The sequence below is a fragment of the Triticum aestivum genome, chromosome 3B, assembly GCF_018294505.1.
Source record: "Triticum aestivum cultivar Chinese Spring chromosome 3B, IWGSC CS RefSeq v2.1, whole genome shotgun sequence".
Lineage (NCBI taxonomy): Eukaryota > Viridiplantae > Streptophyta > Magnoliopsida > Poales > Poaceae > Triticum > Triticum aestivum.
The window spans coordinates 768,794,992-768,810,917 of record NC_057801.1 but is presented as its reverse complement, the minus strand read 5'-3'; the positions used below and the strand labels follow the sequence as shown (position 1 = coordinate 768,810,917).

Here is a 15,926-nt window from a genome sequence, read left to right as displayed (position 1 = left end):
CCCCCTCACGTTGGCGTGGTGAGCTTCATACCCCCCGTGCACATCTCATCTCATCTCATCAAATCTAGATTGCTCTGGACGTATTTATCCTGTAAGGGTTGTGTCGTATGTTCTTCTTGCCATAAATATTTCCTCAAATATCAGCATTTGATGAGTGGATGATATGAAGGCATCATGCTGTTAGCTCAACTGTGTTAACGATGCCTGTTATTGTTTTCCATGATTTGCTTTTCATTGTTACAATATTTTTAGCATATATGGAGGCCATCTATTATTCTGCACTATCTTGTTTGTGGACTTACATTCGACTACACTATCTTATAAAGGTCCCACAAATAGAAGCGTTGCTCATATGCTCCTGAATCAGGTGTGCAGTATGATGGAGTTTACAGAATTGAGAACTGTTAGATAAAGATTGGCGTTCAGGTAATTTTACTTCCTGTACAGAGGTTCCACATGCTGCTCTCTACTTTGTGCCACTGAATGAAAGATCAATTTATATTCTTTTGATTTCTGTCACAGGGTACGTATAAGGTCTTGATGTTAAGCTGATGTATTTTTTATTGCTTACTAAACCCTCCTAAGTCCTAACTCAACCACTTGAAGTTAAACTGAAGTATTAATCAATCTTGTTTGCTTTCTTGTACGTGTATGCCTAATTACCTTGCCCTATATGGCGATCGATGGCCAGCCATAGAACGGTTCTGATTTTTTATTTATTTTGTCAAGTTCAGTTCATATTTTTTTATCCATGTGGTGTTTAAACGATGACTATGTGGGGTTCATAGAAATTGTGAGGCATAGGATTGATTCAATCTCCATTTTTTTTCCAATTTGGTTCAGAGCTATTACCTGCTACACCTACAGATGTGAAAAGCTTACACTTTGCAAATCCAAAATTAAGCAGCATAATTTCTCACAGATTAATTATATACAAATTGAGTGACAACTGCTGGGACATGTGCTTCTTTTGACCTATTATCTTGCTTTTGCATGATTAATGAAGGTCCATAAGGCAGTTCTATCTCTCTCGCTAACACAATAAGTTTCTCTTTAACAAAAAAATAAACATAGGGCAGGAGCATAGATGGTGCACAGGAGAGCTGCCTTGTCATTGATAGAGGAAGTGTGAGAGCATGCTAATTGTGCAGGGAAGAGAAATAAAATGAAAACGAAAACGAAAATGAGAAACAAAAGAGAAGAATGTTATGATCTCATGATAATGTCGGCCACCAGCCAGCACCCACAGGAGTATACCTATAGGCGGTCCAAAGGTACTAGCATGCTTGCCAATGAATGTCACATGCTCTGCCTAATATGTAATGCTTGGTTCTTTTTTTTTTTGCTTGTAGTTTATGCTTCTTTTCAATTATGCAATTTAGAAAGAAAAAAAGTATGTTATTATGTCATTATACCATGTCAGTATATGTCATGGAGGCCGGTAAAGTGATTATTAGTTAAAAAGTATAGGTCAAGCTTGATATGTTCTAATCTGTAGTTACTTAACCTTTGCTTCAAAGTAGTCATGCATTATGTGATTATCAAGCTTCAATTGACTGATGCTTTCATTGATTAATTCCAGATTATCTAGCTAGGTTGGTAAAAAGCAAGGCCGCCTCATAGTTGAGGAAGATGATGTGCAACCAATGAAGAAGATATATTAGGATGGAACTCGAGGCATTTTGTGGATTAGTATCTATAGTTTTTTGATGCCTATAAAGCAGAGGTCTGTGTGACAAAACAGAAGTATCCATGAATTACTACTTTATAAGATTTAGGTTCCACTATAATGTTGTTGATGATAGCCAAGCCGCCGCCTCTCCGCCGAGAAAGAAGGATCCCGATCTCCGCCGTGGTCGACAAACAGCGCGATGGGCGGAGCACCCAGCCGGTAGGCTCATCCCCTTCTCTGATCCACTCCGGCGGCGGCCATCGTTGGTACGTTGCACTTGTGTCACCTCTCATGATTTTTTTTCTGGTTTGATTCCCCACTCACGGGTGTGTGGTATGCACTCAAGGCATCGGTTCGTGTGGTTTCCTGCTGCTGGCATATGTAGGTTTACCGCTGGATTCAAGTCTAGAAATGTTTTATTTTCTTAAAATTGATTTATCATATGCTTTCATGATTTCATCAGGAAAGAGATGCAGACGAGAGGAAGAGAGCCTCCCCCAAGCTCTATCTAGGTGATGCACGAGCGACGACCACCCTTCCTGTTATTGCCTCCATGGCTGGCTGCTCATCCCCAGGAACCTCCTCCCCTCTCACGTGCGCCACACTCTGGGATTAAGGTCTGCTCCTTGGCTGACATTTGCGCAGACCGATTCTCTGGTTTCTCTCCACCGAAGAATCAAAGAAACAAGCAAGCTGATGTCTAACATATTCGTTTCGTAATAGTTGGAACACAGGTATCTAGGGCAGGGCGTGGTCACATTGCAGGCAGCAAGGAGCAGCGCAAAGTTTTCTCGGCCGTGCCCTGCATCGAGGAGGAACACAGGTATGTACAAATCGAGGAGGAAAACATGTATTTTTCTGTTTGTTATTTTCTAACTTTATGCTTCACCTGTCCTGAATTATACGTATACTCATGTTGTCAGATACATAGGTATACATATACATAGCTATGGAAGACACGATTTACTGATACATATCTGAATGTTATAGCTATAAAGATACCTGATTGTTATAGCTGAAGGTAACAAAGAAAGTGGTATGGATGAATGGTGTCGTTTGTTTACCCATGCTGTGGTTGAAATCGTTGTTTGGTTCCCAGGTTGAACAAATCTGACATCTGTAAATCATCGATGTTTTTCTGGAAGTAGTACAGTAGGTTTAAGATTGGGCGATGATTCATTCATTCGACTACTTATAATTTTGGTTTCTACAATTTCAAGAGGCTAACAATTCCACTTGGTGTCTTATCTCTATGATTCTAACTATCAAATAACATTGTTTTGAAGTGTAGATGTTCCGGGATTGCTAGCTCCTGCCAGGTGATCAGAATTACTGCTTTGTTTATTACTCAACGATGTCGGACACTGGTTTCTCTAAATATCTTTTACAAGTACAGTTTCTACTTTTTTCTGCAGAAATACTACATGGTAGTCTTGAAGTAAATACCAATCATGTGATCCGATATGTTGTTTCAGAACAATAGACCATCAATATTATTTTCGCCTCGGGTTCTAGAGGAGGACATCTAATTAAGAGAAAACTTTGGTGGGATAGAGACAGAAGTTTGCTATATTTCACAATACCCAAACAGAATTTCATTGCTGATTCTTCTGCCCTGAACTTTGCCCATGCCAATTACATTTTGTAGACCCTTTTTAAGGAAACTGCTTCGTTTACACCATCCCATTAGCATGTCTATTAGCTGTAATGAAACTTAAACAGACACTTCTAGAATTAGCAAGAAAATTGATGGTGGGATCTAGCAATGCCGGTAGTGCCTCCTTTAGGATTACAAAATCGTTAATCCTATCTTCGCTTGCATGTGACTGATGGTGATGCTACACAAGTTCTGAAGGCAGTGCCCTCCCCTTCAGCAGGTAACAAGGATATATTAAAAACATTTTAACTTTCTGACATATTAGTTCAACAGTTTTTGCATAGTACCTAGCAAATTCAGAAAGTGCACAAACAGATCTCATCAATATTTTGTGTTTTGCTTGTTCAGTCTTTTGAGGTAACTTCTATTGTGTATTCCATTCTCTTCAGGAGATCTTGCTGGTTCTGCATGGCACAACTGGATTAAATATGCTACAGCAAGCGAAGGAGTTCAACGATGTAATTGCCACTCTGCTGTTCTGATGCTTGATTCATCAGATATGTTTCTATTGGATACTAATAATGAGGGACTTTCTTGGCTTCATACCAGGTTGTTGGAATCAAAGGATTCATCCTAACGAAATTAGACGGGACTGCTCGTGTTGGATGTGTGGTACGGGCGATTTCCAGTCCTTTATTGTAACAATTACAGATTCCAGTCCTGGATCTTAAATAAACGACAACTAAACTTGCTGACCTGAGTCCTGTCTCAGGTGAGTGTTCATACACGAACTTGGAGTTCCAGCCAAGTTTGTTGGCATCGGCGAAGGGGTGGAAGATCTCCAACCTTTTGATGCAGAAGCATTTGTTGAAGCCATTTTCCCATAAATTTGACCCAGTTATTAGTGTTTCTCATGTAACAAGATTTTGGCTAACATGCTACTCCCTCCGTTTCTGAATATATGTCTTTTTAGGAATTCTAATATGAACTACATATGAAGAAAAATGAGTGAATCTACACTCTAGAATATGTCTACATTCATCCGTATGCAGTCCATATTCAAATCACTAAAAAGACCTATATTTAGGAATGGAGGGAGTAGAACTTGGTAGAAGCAATTTTTTCAACAATTACAGATTTTTTGGTTCAGTCGTCGACTCGTCTGCCTGACTTGTTTCTATCGTTGATCCTAACTATTCACAGAAACAGAAGCAAGTATTTGTGATATTATATGTTTCTTGTGATTAAGCTCAGGGCACGTTGCAGATACATTGAGCAAGAGTACTAACAGAGAAGAGGAATTTTTCTTTTCAGACTAGCATGATACAAGAATATTTCATTAATAGTCATACATTCATAACATATATCTTGAATCATAAATACTTCCACGTTCGATTTTGAGTCCTAAGAAAAAAGATCCTCATGTGAAACTTCTTAAGATGAAAGTACTTCCACGTTGGATCTTTTTTCTTAATTAGGTGATATCATTTGATACCATGCTTGATTTGTACTACTACTTAAAAATTAGCTTTCTTGCAGCCGTGGTTGATTTGCAGGTACAGTCAACTGAGACATGGACTCTCGATTGAACAATAATTTTGTGCAACTATGTCAACATCTAGACCATACATTTTTAACAGGTCATGAAGAGTATCACGTGTGCTATTTTCTGGCATAAAGCCTGATCTTAATGCTCATAAAACAAAAAAGAAAGACTGTACATATAGAAAATGGATATATACAAACATGAAAAAAAATATAGTTTATATAAAAGCAGGATGTTAGAACATCACACCAATAAAAAGCACTGTACATACAGAACTATTTCAGGCTAAGCTGGTTTTGACAACAAAATTTGTCGCCTGTAGCAATGCACGGCCATTTGGCTAGATGAGGCGTTGGGAGGGGATTAGTGTGGAGAGAGGGGCGATTAGCGGAGGACTCCTACTTGGCAGTCCATGGGAGGTATGGTGCGACAGAAAGGGGTCGTGATGGCGAAGATGAGGTGGGTGTCATACGGTTTGAAAGGAGAGCACAATAGCGAGAAATGTCCCGCTATGGCTGAAAACCAAGCGGGAAGGGGAAGGTCCGGCAAGAAAAGAGAAATGTGCGTTGTGGGGGCCGGGTTTTTGTCGGACCGCGTGTTGGACATAACATGACGGATAGTCAAGATTGTTGGGCAAATAAGCCACGACGACGAGCCAGACGCGACCATCGCGTGTATGGGCGCGAGCTAGGCATGTCGGGCGCGTCGGGTCCGTGGCATGTGTGTGCGTGCAAGTGTACACCGTAGGCATGCGTGTGTGTGCGCGCTCTGTTGGCGAGAATAGGGGGTGTGTGGAGTTGGTCAAGGGCGGGCTCGCTGCGACCCAGACGTGTGCGTGCATGTTGGGCGCGGGCAGAGCGGGCCGGACCAGGCGCTCCACATGGACGGGGACGTGGGGTGCGCGCCCAGACATGGCCCAGGATATAAGACCCCCCTAGACATTGTAACAGGTGTGGGTTGAGTTCGTGCTCAGGGAAAATAGAAAACGGCGTTCGTGGCGGTGGTGGTGTTCGTGCGCCGGCAAACCTCGTTGTGCTTCGTGTCTCCTTCTTCTTCTTTTTGTCGTTCGAGCGCAGCAAGCAGAGAGAGTGAGAGAGGCAGCAGCTAGGGCTAGCTAGGGTTTAGGGTTTGGTTCCAATAATTGGCATTAGAGCCACATTGCGGGAGGTGATCGTCGGCGATGTCGCTCGTCCCGTACGCCGGCGGGTCAGGGAGCTCGCTGCCAACACCGGTCCTGATGCTCACTGGTGATAATTACACCACGTGGGCAATCAAGGTCGAGGCCAATCTCGACGCGGCTGGGCTGTGGGAGGCGGTGGTGCTGCCGAAGGACGCGGTCGCGATGGTGATCGCCAAGAAGAACAAGCCGGCGTGAGCGTACCTGCTCGGGGCGCTGGTGGAGGATCTCCTGCTGCATTTAGCGTCCAAGAGGACGGCAACACAGGTCTGGGCCAGCCTAAAGGCGCGATTCATCGGTGCGGATCGAGTCCACCGCCTCAAATTGGAACGACGATTTGGTCGCTGGATGAGTTCGCCGGCAAACTCGGTGGTATGGTGGCGCGCTTCCCCGGGCTTGGGTCGACACTGGAAGATGCCGCGTTGGTGAAGAAACTGCTCGACTCCGTGCCGAATCGCCTGTACGCGGCGGCGGCCGGAATCGAGTAGTTCTGTGACGTGTCCACCATGGTGTTCGAGGAGGCGCTGGGTCGCCTGAAGGCTTTGACGAGTGGCTACGGCGAGGCGGACAAGCGGGCGGCGAGCATGCGGACGGCCAGCTCATGTACACGGCGGGGCGCTGGCGGGCACGGGAGCGGCAGCAGGGCGGCGCTTGGGTCGACGACGACGGGCGGAGCGTGGCGTCGGGCTACGGTGGCAATAGACGTGGCCACTGCTACAAGTGCAGCGAGTGCAGTCATTTCAAACGTGACTGCCCTCAGCTGCGGAAGGCGCCGACGGTGGAGCAAGTGCTGTTGGTGGACGTCGGCGTCGAAGACGAAGGCCTGCTCTGAGTCGCGGCTTAGGGGGTGAGTGTTGGGCAAATAAGCCGCGGCGACGAGCCGGACGCGGCCAGCACGTGTATGGGCACGAGCTGGGCGTGTCGTGCATGTCGGGTCCGCGGCGTGTGTGTGCGTGTGTGCATGCTTGTGGTGCATGGGGTGCCCGTGCAAGTTTACACCGTAGGCGTGCGTTTGTATGCTCTCTGTTGGCGAGAATAGGGGGTGCATAGAGTTGGTCCAGGGCGGGCTCGCCGCGACCCGGACATGTGCGTGCATGTCGGGCGCGAGCAAAGCGGTCCGGACCAGGCGCTCCGCGTGGGCGGGGACGTGGGGTGCGCGCCTAGACGTGGCCCAGGGTATAAGACCCCCCTAGACGTTGAAACAAGTGTGGGCTGAGTTCATGCTCAAGGAAAACACAAGACGCCGTTCGTGGCGGCGGTGGCGTTCGTGCGCCGGCAAACCTCGATGTGCCTCGTGTCTCCTTCTTCTTTCTATCGTTCGAGCGCAACAAGCAGAGAGAGTGAGAGAGGCAGTAGCTAGGGTTTAGGATTTGTTCCAACAAAGACAACTATATTTGTCCCCCACATATGGAGTGGATTTGTGGGAGTCCGGACTATCCAGATGGTTGGATTTGGAGGAGCCTACTGGGTGCTTGTTTGATGTGTGAACATGCACTGACATATGAGGGAGAAATAAACTTCAAACTTTGAGACGACCTTAATTATTTGTTTGATTTATTTATATGCATTGTAGCCCGTAGCAAGGGCATTCTACTATCATCACCTAATGGAGCAGTTGGTAGCCTGGTACTCCGGTTTTATTTTCGTCTGGTTTTATTTCCTCCCACCTCTCACCACCCACTCCATGCTGTTTTTCTGTATCCACCAATTTATTTTTCTTTTAACTCTTGTATTGCAAATCAGCACTTTTCTAATGTACAAAATATTATGGATCTAGCTTTCCAAACTTATCCAAATCAACCGATCCCAATCATTATTGCAATTTGTTTTAGGAAACAAAATAACAGATTTTGGGGAAACAAATAACGGAAGCAGCGATTCGATGCTCGAGCTCAGCTGCTCCCGAAATTGTTGTTATTCCTTTGAGCGTTGGGATGGGAAAAACTCGGTCTGACACATCCGACCGATAGCGCATGTGCAGGCTATCGAGGATGCAACTGCTGAAGCCTTTGAGCACATGTCGGCTGGTCTGAAAGCTCCGGGAGTGAGTTGTGCGCCACTAGCGGAGAAGAGGGATGGTCTAGGATTTGAAGATTGTCAGGTTGTGATGCCCGCAGGCAGGTTAATTGGGAATGGAGACATTGCAGTCTCAGCAAATGGTGGTGCAGACCAGCAAGATTGTTTGTGCATCTCGGTCAGATTAACTCCACTTTAGGGGCTAGCACCTCCAGAGAAGCAGAGGGGTCTTGGTAGGCCGACAAATAGCCATGAGAAAGCACCATACAAAGGTCTGAGCAAACGTACAATGTTTCGTAGCATATGTCGTTGCGAAGGACACAAATGGACAACGTACCCTGAGCGGGGGATGCACCGAAACAGCCCCGCAAGCCCAACAAATGCTATTGTTTGAGGTACACATTATTGTTGGTTACCGAACACCAAGTGCTATTCTGACTGGCTTAATGATTGTTATATAGGTGAAGGAAATCGAGCTAGAAGCTTCTGATCATCATGGTATTATAATGCAAGAAGATCCCAATCAGACAACATACATAAGTTTATTAGGAAGTCTGAAAGATTTAAGGGAACATAATGCTTGCAGCAGACAAAAGGGTTTCTTTGCACCACTTCTTTGTTCTCTTCCATTTTTTGTGTTCCAACTCCAATGGAAGCAAGAACATCCTATTTAACCCCAATATGAATTACCAGCTAACATTTCCTCATAGGTAGAACACCATTTTGCAGACTTATGTGGCCATTTTCCAGACTTATAGGAAAAAAAGATTTCACTGAAAAAAGGTGCCTAACCCCGGAATTTTTCGATACTTTTCTTGAAATTGGTTGGATTTCGAAGAAAATGCACTCATTCTAACAAATCTTGATATACGGTCATTCCGTGGGGCCACAAGCACCATCAATTGCATTATACCCGGTACCACACATCAATCCAATCAGAATAATTAAGTGGGAATGCTGGTTGGAAAGACAGAGAAATAGAATAATGAGAATCATATGGTCTGCTTTGGAAGATAGGCGAACAAAGCTCTAATGTTTCCCTTCTTGCATCAGAGCTTATCAATTCGTCCCATGCTATATTGTGAAGCAAAGCTATCTATAAATCAAGCATATCTTTTATCCGGAAGGTAGTGGGCTTTCACTGTCCTCGCCCTTCCACTTCACACTTAGTAAGAAGGCATTGTTATGCGATGAACGATGTTGAATGCGAATATGAGAATATCTCAACAATGAAGGAATGGAGGGTAGAGCCGAGGAAGATTTGATAATGTAAATTATGATTAAAAAACATTGGCCTATTTGATAATGTAAATAACTTTTAGACTAACTCTTCAAACTTTGGACGAATATGTGTTTCAGACCTTCGGTCTCAATTGGTTGGCCCTTTTATGTTTTGCATGATTTATTTATGCCATTTCCTCCAAGAGGTAATACTTCTCGTTTCAAATGTGATATAAATTCTCATGGCTACAAACTCTTTCAAGGTATATCCAGTCTTTTCATTTTGTTTTAGCATAACCATATATCCCACTCTGCTATTTTATGTTCAACATATATGGTTGCTCTCCTTGAAAGTTAATTGCTCTATACAAGAAACAACAAACATTGTTGAATGTAATTTTTAATTAAAAATGTGGTATGGGGCACCTCTACAATACCATGGCAAAATATATCATTAAACGTTCCTCTGCAACAAGTTGTTATCATGGTATTGTTCTCCTAACATAATTGAAAAAATAAACCACTGTCATATTACTTGAACAGATATATTAGTTGATGAGATGTAGGAACTTAGCGGAGGTGAAGGGCACACATAAAATTTTAGGTTTGCCAACAGTTCGTGCTCGAATTTGTGTCGATCCTTGGGGCATGATTGGATTAAGAAGACGACATGTTTTCCTTTTGCATGACGAGTACGGAAAATGGAATATTTTGAGAGAAAGAGATGTGAGGTGTATCCATAGTCGTCGTTGGTGAGAGACAAACCAAAGTTTTTTTGGTCCGTAGCAACGCACACGACATTTTAGAGGGGATTGGGATCTGGACGGCCGAGCGAGATGAGGCAACTTCAGAGAGGCACGGTCGAAAGCGGCGACGAAGGAGCAATCATGTGTGTGTGGGGTGAGGGGGGCCGCACGTGGGAGAAGGAAGGACATGATGGGTGGTCGGTTTACTAGGGCTTTTTTTCTTTCATTGTGAGATGGGTTCGGTTGGATAGTAGAGATTAAGATGCCAACCGACATATCCACTGCACTTTTGTAGTAGAGATTAAGATGTCGATATTATATCCATTTTCTACTCAGCTAAACCAAATACCCTTTGATCATTGATAAGTTTTTATATGTTTGTCGTCCGTGGCAACGCACGGGCATTATACTAGTACAGATAATTTTTGGTCTCCAGCACCTGTAGGTACGGTCAATATAAATGTTGATACCGCAATCTTTTCTGATGTTCACTACGTGGGGTATTGGTTTCATTGCTAGGAATCACCGTCGATTGCATGCAATGAACGATTTGCTGGGATGCCCGATCCTGAAGTTGTTGAAGCTTTAGCTATTTCGGCGTGCTATGGAAGCTTGTCAAACTGAAGGTCTGCTATCCGTCAATATGGCATTTGATTGCCTTTCATAGGTGTCCAGAATAAAATATAATACCCAGTATCACTCAAGATTAGGGTCCGTGATTTATGATGTCAAGTATCTCGCGTCTGGCGTTGCACGTTGTTATTTCCTTCGTGTCAAGCATGGTTTGAATATGTTAGGCACATAAGTTAGCTCGTACTCCCTCCGTTCCTAAATACTCCCTCCGTTAGAAATTACTTGTCACAAAAATGAATGCATCTACAACTAAAATACATCTAGATACATTCTTTTTTGGACGAGTAATTTCGAACAAAGGGAGTATAAGTCTTTGTAAAGATTTCACTGTAGACCACATACGGATGTATCTAGATGCATTTTAGAGTATTGATTCACTCATTTTGCTCCGTATGTGGTCCATAGTGGAATCTCTCCAAAGACTTATATTTAGAAATGGAGAGAGTAGTTGCGAGCATGTTGTAAATTATTTTTACCGTGGTGTGATTCCGGAATGTATTCAAGATTAACTTTGTACTGATGTTCATTTAATCAATAAAGTGCAAACTTTACCTCAAAAAACAATGCTCACATGCAATGCAAGCAAACAAGCCAAAACATGACACATGTGGTAAGCAATCCAAACTATTTATGAAAAAAAATGCATCATCCCCACAAGCCTTGCCCCAAACACGTTCCAAACGACCAAATCGTCGTTCCAATTTCCCATCTCATGCCAAACCGTGCCACCTTTATAAATAACCTCCAAGCTTTCTCCAGATTGCCAGCCGCACCCTCGGCACATTTCTGCCCCACGCCCCTCACATTCTCGCTATTACCACTTTGGTCCTCCCCGCAGCAGCGTAATGAGCCAAGGTTCTCCCGCCGCGACGGGGTCCGGTTCAGGGACAGCAGAGCCGGCCCATGGGCAGCACGGGGACTCCGCCGCCGCCGCCGCCTCCCCGAGCGCCGTGGCGGCCGATGCCTCATCCTCCTCCTCGCCGCCACCTCTCCCCCCTGCAGCGCCCCTCGAGCGGCCCCAGGAAGAGCGGGACCGCGAGCAGGCCGGAGGCTCCGCTGCGGCGGCGGCGGTCGACCGGGAGGGCGAGGGGCTCGACCCCGCAGCTCCTTCTTCCCCGAGCTCCACGGGGAGCATCTCCGAGAACGGCGACGCCGCGGCCTCCGAAGCCGGGCCGTTCGACTGCAGGCTGGCGTTCCAGCAGATGCTACAGAAGCAGACGGCCATCAAGGAGGCGGGCGGGCCGTTGGCCGAGGGGGCGGGCAAGAAGAAGAGGCCGGAGGACGCGCAGGTGATGGCGCGTATCTCGCGTTCCCGGCATTCTGTTGTTTCTTGGGGTTCTTGGAAGTCTCTGAAGTGCGTTCTTGAGCGTTTCTTGGTTTCTGTCGAGCAGGTGAAATCGTCGCACGCCATAGCGGAGCTCTGGCACAATCTTATAAAGGTATTATAGCCTGAATCTTGGACCTCCTTTTCTGTTCGGGATGTGGAATTGTGATCTCTAAGTTTGTTGAAATGTTGGGGACGATCCAGAGTAATAGGGGCAGCATCTTGGGCAAATGTTGGGGACAGTTCGAAGTTCTGTAATAGAAGCAGAATCTTGAGCAGCTCGTTGTGCTAATTGATTATTCTAGTTAGTGGGATAGCATATATGATTGCAACTGTAAAATGTGGGGAAATATGAGGGCCATGTCTTGGCAGTGGCTGCTGCTGCTGTGATATTTTTGGCAAGAAATCTCGCAGCCGCATCAAATGTATCAGTTTTCAGTGTATAGAAGGAACCTTGAGTATTTAGTTTGCCAGCAGTACACATTCATTGTTGATCCTGGCCTCCTGGGTCTTCTCTCAGTCTGGCATCATATTTTAAACAAATGGCTATCTTGCTGAAATTGTTGTCTGTAAAATGGGGGAAAACATGAGGTCGTGTCCTGATTACTGCAGCCTTTTAGTAACAGAGCCTGAAGTCAAATGTATGAGTTTCCTCCGTCAAAAGATTTTGTTATCATAAAATTTAATCTAGACATTAGTTCAAGACTGCATAACTGGACATAATTTATGTAAATCATTTGCTGTTTACATGCAAAATCACTGACTACTTACTCCAGGATTTGGTCGAGAAGTTTCACCATTTGGTCGACTGGGACCAACTGGCTCAGAAGCCTCGGAATATTATTTAAATAGTTGCCAAGAACCAAGTAGTTTTGGACACGCACATTTCGTGGTCTTGCTACTACATTCTTGTTGGTTAATCCCATTGGCTTTTTATTCACTTACTTCTTGTTTTGAAACGCTTGATCTTCATGTTGATTGTGTGCAATTGTATGGCTGTCAGGATGTCTGAACTTTAACTTTGTTTTCTTGTTGGACAGTTTTTTCATGGAGAATCACCAGGTTATGTGCACTATTCACAACATGTGAATCACCAGGTTTGACTCTATTTGGCCTTCTGTAATTTTTCAAAATGGAAGTGCATGAAATATCAGGATCAAAGTTGATCACATGATACTGTGGTTCGTGGTTCCTGTACAATCCAACTGTCCAGAAGGATTATGTTCTCTTTTATAGATACTACGTTGTTGTTAACTCTTGGTTGTGATAGTCTGAAAAAACCTGAATCGTTTCTGTACTGTTGTTGGGTTTATCAGACATTAATAGATATTTTCCTCTTTTCTTACCGAACACAACCAATCAATATCAATGATGGGATTATACATGCTGGTGGTTTCAAACATTTCCAGAGAACACGAAACCCAAACATTGGAACAAAAACAAAATTTCCCCGTCACATTTAAAATACGTTTTTCCATGTTCTAATCAGTGTAATTTGAATTCCTGTATTTACACTGTTTGTTGCAGACACATCCCATCACTGAAGTCACAAAGTATTATTTGGTTTCTGATTTGGCTACGGGACAAGGAGTGGACCATCTTGATGCCTATTCAGAATTTAGACCGGTGACTGGAGATGGGGAGTGTTTCTACAGGAGCTTCATATTTTCCTACCTGGTAATCAACTAATTGTTCTCCTCTCTTTTCCTTAGTATAGAATGTAGGTTTACTTAATTTTATCTGTTTATTATGCAAATGTACAACAGGAGCAAGTTCTTGATAGGCAGGACACAAATGAGAACACCGTCTCCTTGATGCTGTTAAAAGAGTGTCTGTGCAACATGCAGATCTTAGATGGACCTCTGAATTTCCCAGGAGCTACAGAGTAAGTGCTTGTCTTCTCCATATTTGTTTTTTCTTAGATAAACATGCCTGTGAGGGATGATTCTCTTCAGGTTACAGTACACTTCAAGCTGGATCTGCATCTCACTATCTTTGTTTGTCATTTGCAGGGGATGCACAATTTCTTACAGTAGTGGCATGCCATCGCAGTTTTACACTGTTGGCACAAACTCAAATTTGAAGTTTATTGTGATGTTAACAACCCGATCGTAAATACGACCTTAACATAAATTTACTTTCACTAACAAAGGCAATATAACGGGGAAATAACATAATTTTATGCTCGTTTCAGTACTGCAACAATATGCTGGTTATTATTATGTAGCCATCTCACTGTTTTGTTCCTATGCTATATATGCTTAATGACTGACACTTCTCAGGCGAGTTGTCTTAGCTGTGTTCTTTCTTATCTTGCTATGGATCAATATTCTGTATGTATTATTGTAACCTATGGTTTGTAAGGATTATCCACTGAATTATCTGAGTCGCTGATTCTTTCAGGCATTTAAGAAGCTGATTAAGAAAGTAAAGAGATGGAAGAGGCATGGCAAGTGGAAGTGGAACAGCATAGCATCAACTAGCAGGTTTTTGATTCGCTTGTTTTCTGCAATTCCATCAAAGTATTGTAGCCGAATGCATTCCACCTCATTGACATAATTTGTTCCCTTTTTAGCTACCGCAAAGAGAAACTTCTTGAGTTCTTCAGAAGTTACGATACGACGGAAGACAGTGAGAAAAACACCCTTGAACTTATATTTCCTTCTGTTCGTCATAATTCATGTTTCTGACACATTTTATTGGTTAGTTCTTACTTTCCTCAGATTAGTAGTAGCTATCTGGATATGCTCGCACGCGAAGCAGTATGAGCCGCGTATACCAGGGCTCGATGGACGTTACAGTCTGAAAGATGTCAGTATCAGCATCTCTCCTCCCTTGCTAAATTTCCACTGCATCCATTCCTCGACATTTTACCTGACCTGTTGCTCTACAAACAGTGGTGCTTTCAGCACGTCACTCCATCTCGTCAGTACGCGGACCATGTTATGATGACGGCCTTGGCCGAAGCGCTTGAGGTACCCCTTAGAGTGGAGCAACTCAATGGAGGACCTGCTCAGGACATCTACACTGTTCCTGGACCTGGAGTCCCCCTTGTGAGTGTGACCCTTCTGTACACGGGCAATCACTACGACGTCCTCTACCCACGCGCTCCTCCTACCGAGAGTTCAAGTCAGCAGACTTCCTGAAGAAATCATCCTGCTGATTAGAGTTGAAGTCAACAGATTCTGCTGGATGTTGCTGAGTTTTAGGTGGTATAGTTAGACAAACTGGGTAGCCATAGCATACACTTAGTTGTGCATTCTTCTTCTGTTGGCACAAACTGGATGCTCCCTTGTCTGAAGATTGACAAGGAAGAACTCGTGCTCTGCTTTGTCTGAATTGTTGGCTGGTGTACTGTGAATCTTCTGTGATCAGGTCACATTCCAACTTGTTAATTCCGTCCATCTTTAAAAGTTCTAATCATATCCATTCTTGATATCATGATATGGATTGGTCTGTTGGTATGTTGTGGAAGACGCAGGTTTGGTGGACATGTCTTGCCCGTTTTGTACACAGCAATGCGGACGATCTTCCTTGCCTATCCTAATGAAGAAGATACGCATATACTTGTGCAGCATTATTTCTTTTGTTGGGACATACTGCTGGTTATGAAAGCAATCTTTTAATTAGTTCATGTGATTAGTTTATATTTATATGCGCTGAACGTCTGTTTGTGATTCTTTCTATCTCTGCTGGTTTACCCTTGTGTCTATACTAGCTCGGTAGAAGTACAATGAAACAAGTGCACCCAAGAGCACAAAATGCAAAAAGAAGAGTCGCCTAAATTTGAGAAGCTGAACAATTGCCCCTGCACTGGCACATAATACATATGTAGTAACAAGTGCCCAGTCATCCTTCAATAATACTTCCTCTGTAACTTCATATAAGACATTGTAATTCAATTGATGAGAAGGAACTTTCAACTTGCTTGTACAACTGCATCACCACATAATAATTGACGGTCTTGTCCTCTGCTTGAGACAAGATGAGTAAA

General features: G+C 43.8%; 1 long non-coding RNA gene and 1 pseudogene across 17 annotated transcripts in view; both read left to right on the top strand.

The window, feature by feature from the left end:
- LOC123072308 (uncharacterized) overlaps positions 1 to 4,475 on the top strand; it is a 7,132-nt gene extending 2,657 nt beyond the window's left edge. Inside the window, exons 1-10 of one of the 17 annotated variants that reach the window (XR_006435008.1) lie at positions 2 to 18; positions 368 to 426; positions 1,075 to 1,274; positions 1,583 to 1,726; positions 1,806 to 1,938; positions 2,136 to 2,289; positions 2,396 to 3,549; positions 3,719 to 3,787; positions 3,879 to 3,941; positions 4,042 to 4,475. This is a non-coding gene — a long non-coding RNA (uncharacterized lncRNA). The other 16 variants (XR_006435014.1, XR_006435015.1, XR_006435009.1 and 13 more) reach the window with 16 other exon arrangements.
- A 6,912-nt stretch (positions 4,476 to 11,387) lies between these two features.
- LOC123066454 (ubiquitin thioesterase otubain-like) lies at positions 11,388 to 15,376 on the top strand (annotated as a pseudogene).
- Positions 15,377 to 15,926: the final 550 nt, after the last annotated feature.